Source organism: Anser brachyrhynchus, assembly GCF_964034855.1.
Source record: "Anser brachyrhynchus genome assembly, chromosome: 4".
Lineage (NCBI taxonomy): Eukaryota > Metazoa > Chordata > Aves > Anseriformes > Anatidae > Anser > Anser brachyrhynchus.
In genome coordinates this window covers 65,109,559-65,125,170 of record NC_137698.1, presented here as the reverse complement: position 1 = coordinate 65,125,170, position 15,612 = coordinate 65,109,559, and the positions used below count along the sequence as shown (strand labels likewise).

The following is a 15,612-nucleotide window of genomic DNA, read 5'->3' as shown; positions in this document are numbered from 1 at the left end:
AGGTTCAGTTACACTGGACTTGATGCCAAGACCACTGTCAGATAAGACACTTCTGTGACTTGTACCGTTGAATCAGTTACAAGTGTTACTAACTGTTTTCCTTCTGTAATGATATTGTATTCCCATTCTTCTAAATATATAACTCTCTGCTAATATTAATTTTGTTCATTCTTTTCTTGCTCTGTTCTCTTTTCTGACTCCCCTTTTATTACTGTCCTGAATGCTAGTGCCATGAAGCAATGTCTGAAACTTGGATTACTTAACAATCTTAAGTTTTGTCAGAATTGAGCAGCCCTGCAGTATGTGCTCATAGAAAACATGCATCATTTGTTATTGCCAGTGACTGCTCATTTAGAAATTTACTGAAGAAGAGAGTAAACATTGCTACTGTGCTTTCAGTGTTCTTACTTTTTTTTTTATTATTATTATTCTGCTGTCCAAAAGTCTTTATTTTTCATTTTTGTTTTTCTAAAATTATGACAGAGAGATGAAATCTTAATCGCATTTACAAAAAGAAATTGATTCAGCAGCAGTCTAGGAGTTTTTGTTTGTCCTGTTTTTTAATCACAGTGTTTATTTTAGACTACATTTGACACAATCTCTGTATTTACTGAACTCTGATTCCTACAGTAGAGATGCGGTATTCCTTTAAATGTGTCATTTATGCTCATAAATGCATTTTCTTTCCTGCCTTGCAGTTTCTTGCATTTTATTATTATTGTTAAGGAAATCCAGGGAAAGTGACAATACAAATAGAGCGCTATGATTTGCAGAGAACACTGTCAGGACATAGCATAAGCTACAGGGCCCCTGGCTGCTCATTCTTCTTTCCTTCTGCTTACATGATACTATTCATTGACTGACAGGAGCTATGGGAGAAGTGGATGGAAAGATGATGCTAGTTCTCCTTTAAACTATTTCCACCTATCAAATACATTGTGAAGGTGCAACATTCCACTTGATTTATCCTTCCTGTTTCCTGACAGTACCTCTCTAGTCTTACTTGATCACTGATAATGTGGTTTAGAAGAAATTGTCTTTATTTTTATTTTATTTTTTTTTTCTGAACAAATATAATATCTATAGAGTCAGGCATCAGCAGTGCAACATCCCCTCTGGGTGCTGCTTTGGCAGTCTCTGTTATAGCCAAAGCATATTAAAAATAAAATCAGAAAGAAAGGAAAAAAAAATAGATGAAGCATTTGTCTGTTAAAACCAAAATGTTCTTTAGAAAAATGATAGTTCTAATGACCACATTTGGAAAGGTTTTCCAGACTCAGGATATGGAGATGAGAGGTTACTTCATGACTTCTCTTCTCTTCTTCATGAGACAGGACTGTAGATTCTGTTCCACTTGGTGGGAAAAGGGATTTGAGAATAAGTCCATTGCCTTCCCTTTGACAGAAATGAAAATATAATCTCAATTTTACACCAATGAAAGTTGAAAACTGTCAAAAACTTTTTTTTTTCCAAAATTCTATTTTTCGCAAAGTCCATGGATAATACCATGTAGAGTGATTTTGAAAACAAAAATAACCTTCAATGGTACAATATTGTCCTTAGATTTCATTGGGTTAGGCTTCAAGTCAGGATGACTGGGTGACAAAATTGACTTACAGGAGACCTCCTTCTCTCTTACTGAGTCTATTCTGTGAGGATATAAATGCCAGAGTCAAAGTAGCAAAAAAACCCCAACAGATTCTACAGGATTCTGGAAATACTTATTAATTTCAATACTAATATTTTATTTTGAATTACATGACACTTTAAAAATAAACTTTATCTCCTAATTTATGGCTGATTGCAGTTTGCTTGCCATTGGTTTTACAATGCTGTAAACCACTAGCTCCAGTTTCCTTTTAGCCTGTCTGATGCTAAAATAAAATTGACAACAAAACACAGGCCAACAAAACTACTATCGTAAGAGCTTGCACTGGCTTGTATTTTTAATGAGTACTTGACTTATTTGTTGCTTATCTGTATTAATAGAATAATCTTGAAGCAGCAGTCTGTTTAGCTGTTGCCTTTTGAGCTACATGTGAATCTACATCAATTGTCTGAGGTTTTGCTGTAGTGACTTGTTGAATCTTACCTCCCACATTAAATCGTAAGTTCTTTTGGTCAGAGGGCTGATTTCATCCTAGTGTCTACAACAGGAATTAATTTTCCTATTCACCCTTATAGCCAATGCAACCAATATAGTGTGATTTCTACTGAAATTAAATCTTAGAAATGTAACATGAGCTCTGCCTCCAGCAATGTCTCTTTCTTCTTATTAAGGTAAAGCAAGGCTAGTAATCTAGTTCAGTTGTACAAAGTTGTAGAAAGAAACAATTGAGGCGAATCTACCTACTAAATCTGTCAGCTGATTTTTGTGAGTGGTGGGTTATACATCTGTCCTGCTGACAAAAACTCCTACAAATGATCAAGCAGAGAGTGTTTGTCCACACTGTGCAAAGAAAATTAAGTGAAAGAAAGGGGCAGAATGCATGGAGATGACCATGACTTGTGTTCTAAGACAAGATCAGTATTCATCTCTCAATTAGAAATTTAAATGAAGTAGTTTTCTGCTGAGTGAAATAACATATTTATTAGATTTTTTTTTGGCTTTTTTAACCTAAGACTTGTAGAAAACATCAATCAAAGCTCTAAGGCATGTGGAATTGATAAGGTACAGACAAAACTCTCAGGCTTCCACTGTCAACCTTTAATAGAAATCATAGAACAACTTGGGTTGTAAGGGACCTTAAAAATCATCTAATTCCTTGTATTCATCAACTGAATAGTCCACCCTTCAAATCCATATCTCTCCAATTTAGAGATAAGGATGCCATGTGGGACCACATCAAAGGCCTTAGAGAAGTCCAGGCAGATGACATCAGTTCATCTTCCCGTGTTGACTGATGCAGTCATGCCATCATAGAAGGCTACCAGATTGGTCAGGCATGATTTTTCCTTGATGAAGCTGTGGTGGCTGTCTCTAATTGCCTCCTTGTCTTGCACGTGCCTTGACATTGCTTCCAGAAGGATCTCTTCCATGGTCTTCCCAGGCACAGAGTTGAGGTTTACCAGTTGGCAGCTCCATATGTCTTCCTTTCTGCCCTCTTTAAAAATGGGAGTATTGTTTCCCTTTTTTTCCAGTCACTAGGGACTTCACCTGACTGCCCAGACATTTCAAATATGATGGAGAGAGAACTGGCAAATCCATCAGCCTCAGGACCCATGGGTGTATGTCATCGGTCCCCATAGACTTGTACCTGTTCAGTTTCATGAGAGCTAAAGGCATCCAGAGATGTCATAGAGGTTCAGCTTCAGGCATGTAGGAGTATCTGCATTCTGACTCCAGCAAGAGGCATTGCACATGCTGCTATTATAGTAGGCTCACTTGGTTGTGTTTCACATTAGTGAGGTAACATTCACAGATGATAGAGGGTAGCTTGAGATCCAGACACTTCTTTGCTACTGGGGAAGTATTTTCAGTTCTGTGCCCTCCTACAGCCATGAGGTAGTTTGGTTCTAACTGGAGCTCTAAGCAACAAACAGTAAGATAATGTGTCTTTCCAGCATGTGTGTTAAAATTGGATCAGAGTCATCACAGAACCCCTAATCCTACAAATGTTTAGCAGATCTAAGCAGATGAGTAGTATCAGAGATTAAAGTATTGTCTGTTTGAAGTTACCTGTGTATTCAGAAGATCTAAGCTGCAGTGGCAGATGTATGAAATAGGGTGAAAGCTTATGGTTAAAATAAAAAGTGGTTATGGAGAAGTAATCTTGTTACTAGTTACATCAATGTCAAAAGTCTCTCTGACTTGAAGAGGGCCAAAATGCAATCAAGCATTGTATCTGAAGGATAATATATGACTTGAGGAATATAGATGTGGATAAAGAAACTACAAATGCATCAGTACCTTGAATTAGAAGTGAAAAGAGGTGCTAAATATGTTTGTCTGTGACACTGTTAACTTTACTGAAGCAATATTTGTAAAAGCTTTTAAAAAGTGTTTGCATCAGGTATGAAAATGTGATGCATTTCCCACCATCTGTTTACCTCACCACAAGCACATGTTGATTTGTGCAAACTAGTTATTATGGATACTATAACTGACTTGACAAGCAAACACCTGTTTTTTTCTACAAATACCAGTACTGAAATTTACACTTACTCCCACAGACACAGAGGGGCCATCTGAAAACCTGAACTCACACTGAACAAGAGCAAATGGAGATAGCATTAAGTACTGACCACAGAGTAATCTTCATAATTTCTTATGGACGGAAAAAAGTGAGTCTGTATTACATTTTCTTAACTTATAATCATTTCAGTATGATTACATTGACTTTCAACCTTTTCACTATCTTTTATAATTGTTATGCTTATTTCCATCAGCAAAGATATTAGATGCACATAGGTAGAAATGGCACTGCCTACTGTGTCTGTGTGAGAACCAGAGGGTGAAGAAGCTAAGAAGCATACTGTACTGGCTGGAGAGTGTTAGTTTATCACATTTTATTCTGAAGCCTCTGGCAGAAAGACATCTAGATACGGAGCCCTAACTGCAAATTCAAACTTCATGTTTGTGACAGAAGACTCACAAAGCAAGTGACTACCTGCCTTTCTGGAGTTAGTGAGATATACTTAGCTTTTCCTTTAAATTGCAACCGGAAGCAAGGGTGGGGAGGAATATGAAAGGTTATGAACAAATGCCGTGCGTTGAAGAAGAAAGACAGCAAGACTCCAGAGAGAACATTGATTTCTTTAGCTAATAGAGTTCCCAGTTACAAGAAAGTGATGTCTCCTGAAATATATGGTCTTTTTATTACTGTCTTATGACAGGATTGACTCCCCCAGTGGAGCCATGTTAGCTGGAAAAGGTCATATCTACATCTCTTTGCCATAGCTCACTGATTGAATCCCAAAGTGTTAAACCAAAACAATCCACCCAAAAACCTTACATCTTTGGGGACAAATTTCTAAGTATGCAGAACAAGAACTGTCCCTCACTGCCCTCGATTCTTCTGTGAGCTTTCCTTCACTGTCAAGAGTAGCTTCTGAAGTAGAATGGTGCGGTCAGATCACCAGAAGTAGCTTGTGGCAACCAAGTAGGAAAAGAGCAATTCTATAAATCCATCAGATTTCACCATTTGCTTTATTATCGAGTGCTCTGGATGTAAGTAAGCCCAGCATTCACTTCAGGAAAACTCAGCTCTGTCTGTCCCAGAGAAACCATAGGAAAGCAGTTTTCACACATATTCACAAAGAGAACTCATTACGGTCTCATCTGACACTCTCTCCAGCAGGTACTAACATTGAAAGCAATGAGGTCAGATTCACCTGTGTGCAGCTGTCTTCAGTGTTATTATTAATGGCTGATGGGTCCCAGCTGTTATTTTGTTTGGGGAATTTTTCATTCTTCTTGGCCCCTGACCCCCATTTTAATCAACCCTAGCTTTCCCTCTGCTTGAAGTGTACAAATAGTGCAGATTTGCTTCCTCTGATCTGTAGCCCCTTCCAGACATGGTGGGTGATATATTAGGACTTACTTCAAGGAATAGCTTACTGTTGAAAAAGTTAAGAGTATAGCAACTTCATTATGGACCAGAATTCATAAACTGTACCCGTGTGGGTTCTTCCAGTTGTCAAGAAACAGGGTTTGGTCCTGAATGGGAAATGGAATAAACTATACCAAAATGTCAATGTAATCATATAAAGTAACTCTGGTAATATAGGTAGCAACACAAAAACTTGTATGGAAACATAAAATGCAGTAACACTACGGCTAAGTTTGTTGAGCAGACCAGATGTTAGGCTGCAACAAAAGAAAGATGTTGCAAACCACCAGTAATTTTATGGGATGAGACCAAGGAAGAGAATTATTTCTTTCCCACTCTCAGTAAGAGTACAAAATTACCTTTATTGATTCTATTCCATATCATATCTTGGCAATTGTCTTGATTCCTGTTGTAATAGAAACTTTTTTTTTTTTTTCTGTAACTCTTCATGCTCTACTTTCTTCCATCCACATGATGGATATCCACAATGAAAAACAATGGGCTTTTGCATGTGATTTGCAATGTGATTTTGCATGTGATCTGCATAAGAATATTTGATCTGATCCATTCTCTTTGAAAAAGTGGTACACAAGATGAAGACCTTACAGATGAAAGTACACTAAAATAATCTTTTTAAAGCACATTTATGCTCTATGTGTCCAGTTGTAGATTTCACAAGCTAAAACAATTTTTAGAGACTAGTAGCCAGCTATTTGGTGCTTTGTGTAATCATTTCAGATTTTTTTTTTTTATAAAGCAGAAAGTATTGTTTATATTTTGAAACAAATAATAGCTTCTTACATAGATTCTGCTGTCTATCTAAAAAATCTCACTTTCTAAAGCACACTATAAAGCAGACACATCCTTCATCTTTATCCACACAGATATTGATGAGTGGAATAAAAGTTGTCATTAATAATGTATTAGTTAATGTAATTTCTGACCTGAGCACATAGTGAAAGTGGATTAAATGACCAAAATGAAAGTAAAAATTGGAGCAGAATGTGGAGCTTATTGAGTTCTGCTGCTGCTTTTGCTCTGACCATGTTGCCTTACTCAATGGAAAGATTTCTCTTTCATACAGATATATAGCTCAATGTATACACAGAGGTCCTTGGGTAAATTGTAGAAACACATGCTATTTGGTGGGCATATAAACACTGAAACCTCCTTGTAGAAGAGGAAAAGTTTAAGAGTATTCTACCTTATCTTGATGCTTTCTGTAGTTTATGCTGGAAAACAGCAGTTCCCAATCTTTTCTGAAAACAAGATTTATATGAGTTCATATGAGTCTACTGTAGTGGTCTCTGTGCCACTTGTCAGCAGTTACTCTGCCTCCTGCTTCTTTAGCTTTGCTGGCTTGACAGTTGGTAAGACATCTCTGTTTTGGGACAGGGAAAGAGTCAAAGCAGAAGCTGATTTCACAGCAAATAAGGAAATCAGGAAGAAAAAAACTGCAACATAGTCCATTTAGTCAAGTGGTCCAAATGCATGGGAGAATGTACATGAAGTCACAATAGACAAAAATTTAGCTGGGCAGAGCTGGCATAGGTCTAGCAGATCTTGTTTGTACACCTTGCCATGTTTCATCTGGGAACCATTATAACAGAGAGATACAATAGGAGAAACATATTGTACATGGAAGAAAGTGCATGGAAGAAAGAAACATTTTCAGTTTGGGGCATTACTGCCTCTTCCCCTTCTCTCTCATTACTTTGTCACAGCTGACAAAAAGAGTGATGTGTGAAACCCTTCTAAAGAAAGTAGTAATTAGAGGGAAGCTGAGAAAACAGAAATGAAGAGACAGTGAATCTTTTGCCTTCCAGTCCTCTGGATCTATTTGCAGAAGTACAGACATCAATGTTGAAATTAGAGAGATTAGATTTCATTATGCTGAGAAATTTCTCCCAAGAGGATTACATTTGTCATCCTGTATAATGAAAACTTGTTTTTGACAGTTCCATCTGTAAGTAACACTCCACCATGTAAATGCTCGGTGGTGACTCATCATGCCACAAGAAAACAGGACTTTATTTGTAGAGTGCATTTTTAGAGTCCACTGTGTCTAGCCTACTTACAGTTTGTTATTATTAATTATTATTAATTATTATTATTATTGTTATTTCTTTTATTAAAGAAACTTCTATCCACCATTGTTCAGCAAATAGGATATCATCAAGTGGATCATCTTCATCTTGACAGAATTGATTCAGGAGCTGAATTATAGACCAAGTAATTGTAATGACCTAGTGGAGAATGTGCCTGAATTTATAAATAGGATCTGAACTCAAATAACATATAAATAGGTAATAAAACAATTTCCAGATTTTCTGGTAAAGTCTCATCATCAGTACCCAACACTTACTTGACTGTCTTGCTCTCCTGGTATAAAATTCTGTTTATTACTTTCTCTTTTAAATAATGGATTACACCATTAGCATAGGTCAAGGTGTTGTAACTGAAAGATTGCGGGATCTTTTCTGGAAAGACTGGAATTGTTTTAATATTCTTTTACTTTTTATGTTGTAGCATGGATTCATGACAAAGGAAAACTGGAAAAAAAAAGTTTTCCAGGTTGCTGTTATAAGACTATCCTGATAAATCATATTTTTCATGAAATTCCTGATGCATCATTTTAATGAAGATAAATGACCAGGGAATCTATTTCATGCTTTGGTAATGTAGAAGATAAGATATTGTCCACCTCCCTCCCTCCCTCCCTCCCTCCCTCCCTCCCTCCCTTCCTTCCTGAAACTGCCTGTTGTGTCCCCCAAAATGTATTTATGTATGGTCTAGATAGAACCATCAAAAGGTTAGATCTAAGTTTTATCAATATCTCAATTAAAAACCATGTCTGGATTAAGGTGGAATATTTGGCTACGGATTAGAAGTGAGTCTACATGTTCTGACAGTTTCTTTTTTCCTTGCAACGTAAGAAGCAGAGTGACACTGAACTAAGTTTCTAATGTTTTTGAACTCTGCACAAAAGAGTTTTAAAAATATGCAGGGACTATTTTAATCATTACGTGGCAGATTCAATGTGATTTCAATTTTCATGTTTATCAACATATATGTATATAGTTTATGTCACCAATTCTTGTTTATACATTTAAAAGAGCTTTCAATAGAGCTTAACTCCGAAGGGAAAATCCCAACTCACTTAGTCACTTTTGAAATGTTGCAACCTGTTATTACACTGTCATTACCTAATCAGTCTGCATTCTTCCTTTAGAAGGCTGCATATATGGTGAAACAGGAGTGTAGTAACTGCAAGTGTGAATTCACAGAATGTCTATAGAAGGATTTGTTTCCTGTGTCTTATTTATCACTTCAGCAAATTAGCAATTCCCCCATGCAGACAACCTTAGTATTCCATAGATGGGTTCCTGACGAAATTTAATCTTTCTGGCTCACCTTCTATTTTTTCCAAAATAAAGCAGTTCCTCCATCTTTGCCCTCACAAGTGAAAACAGTGTCTTCCTGTGCCTCATCTGGCAAAAAACATTTTGAAGAGTAAGCTGCTCATACTAACACACAGAAGTGTTTGAATGCTGTGGTATTATATAAGACCTGTCAAACCTCTAAAATCAGTGATTCTTCCCACTACTCCTCCTGCACGGGGCACCTGGAGTCACTTAATTTTGATTAAGCAGAAGGAATATATATTGTCTCTGGCAGTATATGACAGCTGATGGGACATAATAGTAACTCACTTTCCTCTTTTCCTCTTAGCTGAAAGGTATGGTATTTTCTCATATGTGTGACTAAGAGTTGTCAAACCACAGCAAGTCTTTGATTTATTTATTTATTTGGACTTGTAGGCTTCTAGCTATTAGGTTTGAAGGTCCTTGGGGAGAGGCTGTTGAGAGCACTCAAGAGGTGGGCTCTTTGAGCTGTTTTTTTTCTTATTTTGATTTTTACCAAATCAGAGGATGCATGTAGTTTAAGACAGATGGCTGTTCTTGTATGGTGAATAACACTGGCTAACACAGAGAAGCTTTGGGGCACTGTTTAGGGGGGAAGTGGCATGGGGGTGTCTGTTGTAGTTAGTGATGTGCAATACACTGAGCTTGTTACTGTTTTAAGACTGTATCCCTAGTTGTCTCTATAAACTGATGGGAAACTGTGGGTTGTATTCATTTTGTTTGCTGAATAACTTCTGAATCACTTTAACTGAAGGCCTCTGTCTTTTTCTTGTTGTTATGGCACTTGACTTTTTTTGACAGGTTTTTCCTTCCTATCCTGAATAGTCCATTTCCTCTAACAGTTGTGTGAATAACAAGGAAGGACGTCATGACACACAGGAAAAGCAGGACTCTTTCTACTAAATAATACTCTTACTGTTAAAGTAAATCATCTTTGCTTAAAAATTCTGGTTGAGAAACATTTACCATTAAAATCTTTAAAATTATGAAAATAATGCTGATATTAAAACTTATTTTGTTTCCTTTAGTTAAGGTTGTGAATACTCCTGGGATGAAGAGAATTATTTTTGCATCCTATAGAACTGAAAAATGGATAGACTTCTGTCTGAAATAAGTCATTTTGTATTATGAAGGTGTTGCGGTATTTTGTTTATTGATATCTTTAAATCTAAAAGAAAATGAAATAGACCTTTCCACACAGGTTGAAAAAGAAGACCTGAAAAAGACTTCAAATCATAAAATGCACATAAGACTTACTTTTAAAGTTAAAAAAGTGTAATTCTTGCTTGATTCATTTTATTGGCCTTACAGTCCCTAATGTAGGCACGCATGAGTTTTTAAAAAGTATTTGTATTTGAAAACACATTTTTTTCTGTTTCTTTCTATTAGAACAATTAGGATTTTTAAAAACAAATTTGTAACTTATCCTCCTTATCCCAAAGCAGTCGAATTATCACTATCCTAGTGATCTAAATATCTTAAAAAAAAAATACTACAGTTGAATTTAAGCTAAATCAGCATTAATTTAAAATAAAAGATAGTGCTTGAGTATGTTTTATCCCTAAAATGAAGATATGAACCGGGGAAATTTATAGTTAAAAATAATGTGAAAACAGACTGAAGAAACTCTTAACATAGATATACAACATTAAGATGTGCAAACAACATTAATTTCTTTATTTTTAATGTAACTTTTGATTAAGATTTTCCTAAAGTTGATGGATTTTTAACACAACGATGGAAGTTGATCCAGTTGATGAAAATTTAAACACAATTCTGGATTCCCAGGATTAACTTAATTTGACTAAAAAATTTCTTTTTATATTATGTTCCTCATGTTATCAGCTCTAATTCTAGGCAAATGTAGTACTTTTGTGAGGAAACTATACTTCCTACAAAACAATGGACTTTGTAAACAGACATTAATCCTACATTAAATCCCAAGAAAATGTTAACCTGAATTATTTCTAATGAAATACTATCCTTAAATCCTTGTAAAAAGCAAACAAGCATTTTTTTTTAAATATTATTATAAGATTAAATACCTCCTTCAAATGCCGTCTTATGTTCCTGGTACTGCTGTTCCAGTTTGAAGTGGGTCAGCTACAGAAGTATAATTACAAGTTCAAAATGACAAGTATTCAATGCAGTCCAGAGCTGTAAATGAGACAAAAAAACTGTTGATGAGAACCCCCTGTCTCTAGTCTCTGCCATATTACTGAGGTATCACCACAAACAAGCTTGCTAATGCAAATTATTAGCAGAAGGAAGCTTGTGAGTGGCTGGGTAATTCTGATTTCGTCTTTAATTTAATTTCCAAGCATGCTTATGTTATAATTATAATATGAGCAATAGTTAACAGTTTAGCTTAAATATAGTCAAATGTCATCAATTAAATCTGATTTCCAGTAAAAATTAAATCAGTAGTTGTTAATAACATCAAGAAAGGGAAAGAGAGGTGCACCTCTGAGAGGTGTTTTTTCTAAAATTAGTGAAAAGATGCAGTTGTTAACTTCATCTCATTCTGGTCTTGAACGTGAAAGCTGCAGGCTTTGGGGAGATGGTCTAACAAAAGGGGTGAATCGCTGTTTTGAGTGGAAAATATAACTCAGTTAAACCAAACATCACGTTTACTAAAACCTTTTAACTGTCTTTTTTGTATGTGTCTATTCCTGGATTATAAAAAGAAGAAACAGAAAAATCGATAGTAAAATTGAAAAGACAAATATCCCCAAATCAGAAGAGGACAAGTTGTCTGTACAGTCCTATTTCAACATGTGGAAATATGACTTGCTGGATTTTATGGGTGTATGTGTATAATTAAAATATCACAGTATTTTGTCATCTGATTGAGCCTCAGCCAGTGCCATTTATCATGTCTATCAGGTCCTCTCCTTTATTTATACTTTCTGCAATTTGAGATCCAGTGTCTGTCAGGATCCTTGTCACTCCTTTTCCAATGTCTGGTATGTTATCTACCTCCATTGGCTGTAAAGGCTTATATCTGGTGTTTGCTGGTGGAGACACTGGAAATACTGGACAGGTTTTAGCTCTGTGCTCCTCTTGGAGCCTGCACACAACACATTCTAGAGCAGTAAAGAATTGCACACTCATATAAAACCCTTGACAGCTGCAGCCACAATTTGCAGATAATTAAGTTCAGCAGGATTCTAATGATCATATGCAAGTTTATATTTGTCTTGTTATTTAGATGCAGCAGGTAGATGGAGGTTCTGACTCTTTCTTCAGTAATCTATAATACATTGTAGAGAGGTAAAACGTGGTCAAGAAAGATTCAATAATCAAATGCTCTGAATGATATGCATTTGCAGAATAAGCTTTGCAACTGTCTGCAACAAAGTACACAGTATGTAAATCCTTTGTAGTCAAATTTCTTTGTTTTCAAGACAAATTCTTTTACTCTGATCTTGTTTGGGCTGTTCATTGCCTTGAACATGTGCACACAGATCATTTCATTTAGGTATTCAGAGCACAGAGTACTCCGGACTAAATGATTTCAAAGTTCATGATAGCATAATCAAGCAAACATGGGTCTTAGCTTGGGAAATTTGAATAGCCTTGTTGATAAACACTGGTTCAAGCTTTGCCCCTAAGAATAGCACAGATGTCTTCCTTTTCAAATACTAGGATTACTTTCTTATGCTAATTCTATTATGTGATATGAAACATTACTCATGACAAAACAATGATGTCCAAGAACTCAAAAACCCAGTGTTACACAATACATTTCAAATTATCCTGTTTTTTTTCCAAAGTCTACAGAAATAACAGATGAAGCTTCCAATCCTGTAACCTATTCCTTTACAGCTAAGAAGTACTATTGCATATATGTGATGCTTTCCATGTTTCATGGGGAATGATTTGCACTAGGCTGAAAATTAGACCTTCTTTGTTAAAAACATTTAAAATTAACATTGTGGAAGTAAAAATAAATGCAGACTGTGGGGGAGAAGAGGTTTGTTTTTGAAAAAACGGCATATGTAAGCATTCTTGGTTTCAGATACCCTTTAGATACATTGAGTTTGTATGCAAATTTTAAGAGCATATAGGAGCATATAGAGAGCCCTGTCAGCTGGTATATGCAAAATCATATGCAAAATTAGTACATAGTCTCAAACAATGAGATTTGTTAACCTTGTGTTGCAGATAGCACCAATTGACAACCCTTTACAAGCTGTGTTCTTCGTAATTTCCTAAGTGTATCATTAATACAATGTAGATAAGGTGTTTCCGTTTTGGCTACATATTTCATTGCATTCTTTATTTTAGGAGATTTCAGTGTGACTCTAGGGTTTGTTTGGAAACTGTGGCGTATATGTCAGTTGGGGAGTGTGATCACTTTAAAGTGATAGCAATTAAGCTTTCTGTAAGGAAGTTTTCATTTGGTCTGTACGATAAACATTTAAATACAACCAATGATACCAGCTGGTAAATTGCTTCTATATGTGCATAAAACAAGTACCTGAGCTTTCTTTCCTTGCAGAAGACTTGTGCTTTCCCTTCTGAATATGGAGGCATAGTGAAGCAAACGTGGCATAGCAAGGACTGAGATTAAGTAGATCTTGGATAGAGCATTAGGAAGTGAGGGTGAAAGGGGAGAGACCTCGGCCCTGCTTTGTGGGGGAAGGGAAAGGAGATCATTTGCATGAAATTGCAATAGGGGGATGAGCAGTACTGGTGTGCAAATGTGAGATGAGAGCAAAGTGAGGTGCATCTTCTTCAGGATGCATCTAGGCACTGACACATGGCTGGGAATCCATTCTGCTACTCTTTTTTTTTTTTGGACATGTTTTGTCACAATTCAATGTTAGTTTACTTGTTGGAAACCTTTTTCTTTTTAGAGTTTGTGTCATGATTTCAGCTAGGACAAAGTTAATTTTCCTCCTAGCAGCTGGTATGGTGCTGTGCTTTGGATTTAAGATGAGAATAAGGTTGATAACACACTGATGTTTTAATTGTTGCAGAGAAGTGCTTACTCTAAAATCAAGGACTCTTCAGCCTCTCATGATCCCCAGGTTCCTCGCTGGCAGGGCATGCACAAAAGGAGCTGGGAGTGGACAGAACCAGGACAGCTGACCCAGACTGTCCAAAGGGATATTCCATGCCATATGACATCATGCTTATATGGGGTGTCTGGCTGGGGGAGGGGGGGACCACTGCTTAGGGACGGCCTGGGCATCAGGTGGGGAGCAATTGCATTGTGCATCACTTGCTTTGCACATATTATTTTTATTTCTATTATTATTATTTTTCTTCCTTTTATGTTGTATTAAGCTCTCCTTACCTCAACCCACAAGCTTTTACTTTTTTTCTCTGATTCTCTCCCCCCTCCTACTGGGGTGTGTGTGGGGGTGAGCAAAAGGCTGTGTGGTGCTGAGCTGCCTGGTGGGTTAAGCCACAACAGTTTGAAAAGTTATACACTGGAATTCACCACTCACACTGAGATTTTTACATGAAATACAGTATAGAAACTAACTTATTCTATAATAAATTGTTCATCAGGCTATGTAAAACTAAATAAGAATTACAGGGGAAGTCTAGCAGAGGACAGCAATTTATTTGTACAAAAGAAAGCAGAAATGCGAGAAGAAAGTACATTTCATCTTCAGCTTAATTACCAAGATAGAAGAATACAATCTTGATTGAATACATGCTGAACTAAGGCTTTGGTGTGGAAAACTACTTTACCTTTTTTTATTTGTGTTTGTGCAGCTGTGAGTCATTTCAGTTCATTTTCCCATCTTTATATCAGTGGAAGTCCATGGAATAGATGTTGTTTTTTTTTTTTGTGCTGATAAAGGCACCCACCTGATTTGCAATGCTTTTTGAAATCAGGAAGCTATACTTTGCTTCTGGGCAACTATTTTCTAATTTATTTGTCAAATTACTATATATAATACATCTTATAAACAAATACATTAGAAAAAATATTTTTTGCATATATGTATTGTAAATTAATGATTATTTGTTTTTATATATATTTTTTTCTAGGGTGATGAACAATCTTCTTCCTTCCACCCTTTTTTCCCCTGTGTGCATTGGGGAGAAAAGAAAGAATTTGTATTTGATCTAGTACTGTGGGCCACTAAACTTCTGTTTTCTGAAAGACCTTAAGAGCTATGAATGGCTTGAGTATATTTCAGTGTGTACATAATTACTAGGCTGTTTCCTTCCTTTTTTTAAGAGTGGCACTCAGCAAGCTGGAGATACAAGGGGAAAAAAATAATTATCTTTTTCAGCTATGAAGAAACAGCTAGGAATGTCCTTGATATTCTTCTTTGGTTTTAAGTAGTACTGAGGCAAGGATGTGGTCAAGTTGCTTAGAGTTCACACACATCCACCTTTCCCTGCTCCCACCTTAAAAACAAGAAACAAACAAAAAATCCTCAGCCATTCAACCAGTTACTGGGAGTTGTATAGGTATATTTTCTAGTTGGCTTTAAAAGCCTTAAGTAGATGTCTTTGTTTTTGAGTCTCTCTAGCTCAATAGCATGGATTCTTTTTTCAGCAATATTAAGTATCCCATTCAGCGCTGTTGGAAGAAATGGAATTTTAACCTCCATTATAAAGCTTTCCTCCAGTGCTTAGCTTTCCTGATGCTGCATGATATTTAC

General features: G+C 36.3%; 1 long non-coding RNA gene across 1 annotated transcript; it reads left to right on the top strand.

Annotated features, from left to right (window-relative positions):
* Positions 1–9,254: 9,254 nt before the first annotated feature.
* LOC308194106 lies at positions 9,255–10,458 on the top strand. Its single transcript, XR_013950275.1, has 3 exons — positions 9,255–9,291; positions 9,779–9,900; positions 10,006–10,458. It is a non-coding gene; the product is annotated as an uncharacterized lncRNA (long non-coding RNA).
* The last annotated feature ends 5,154 nt before the right edge of the window (positions 10,459–15,612 follow it).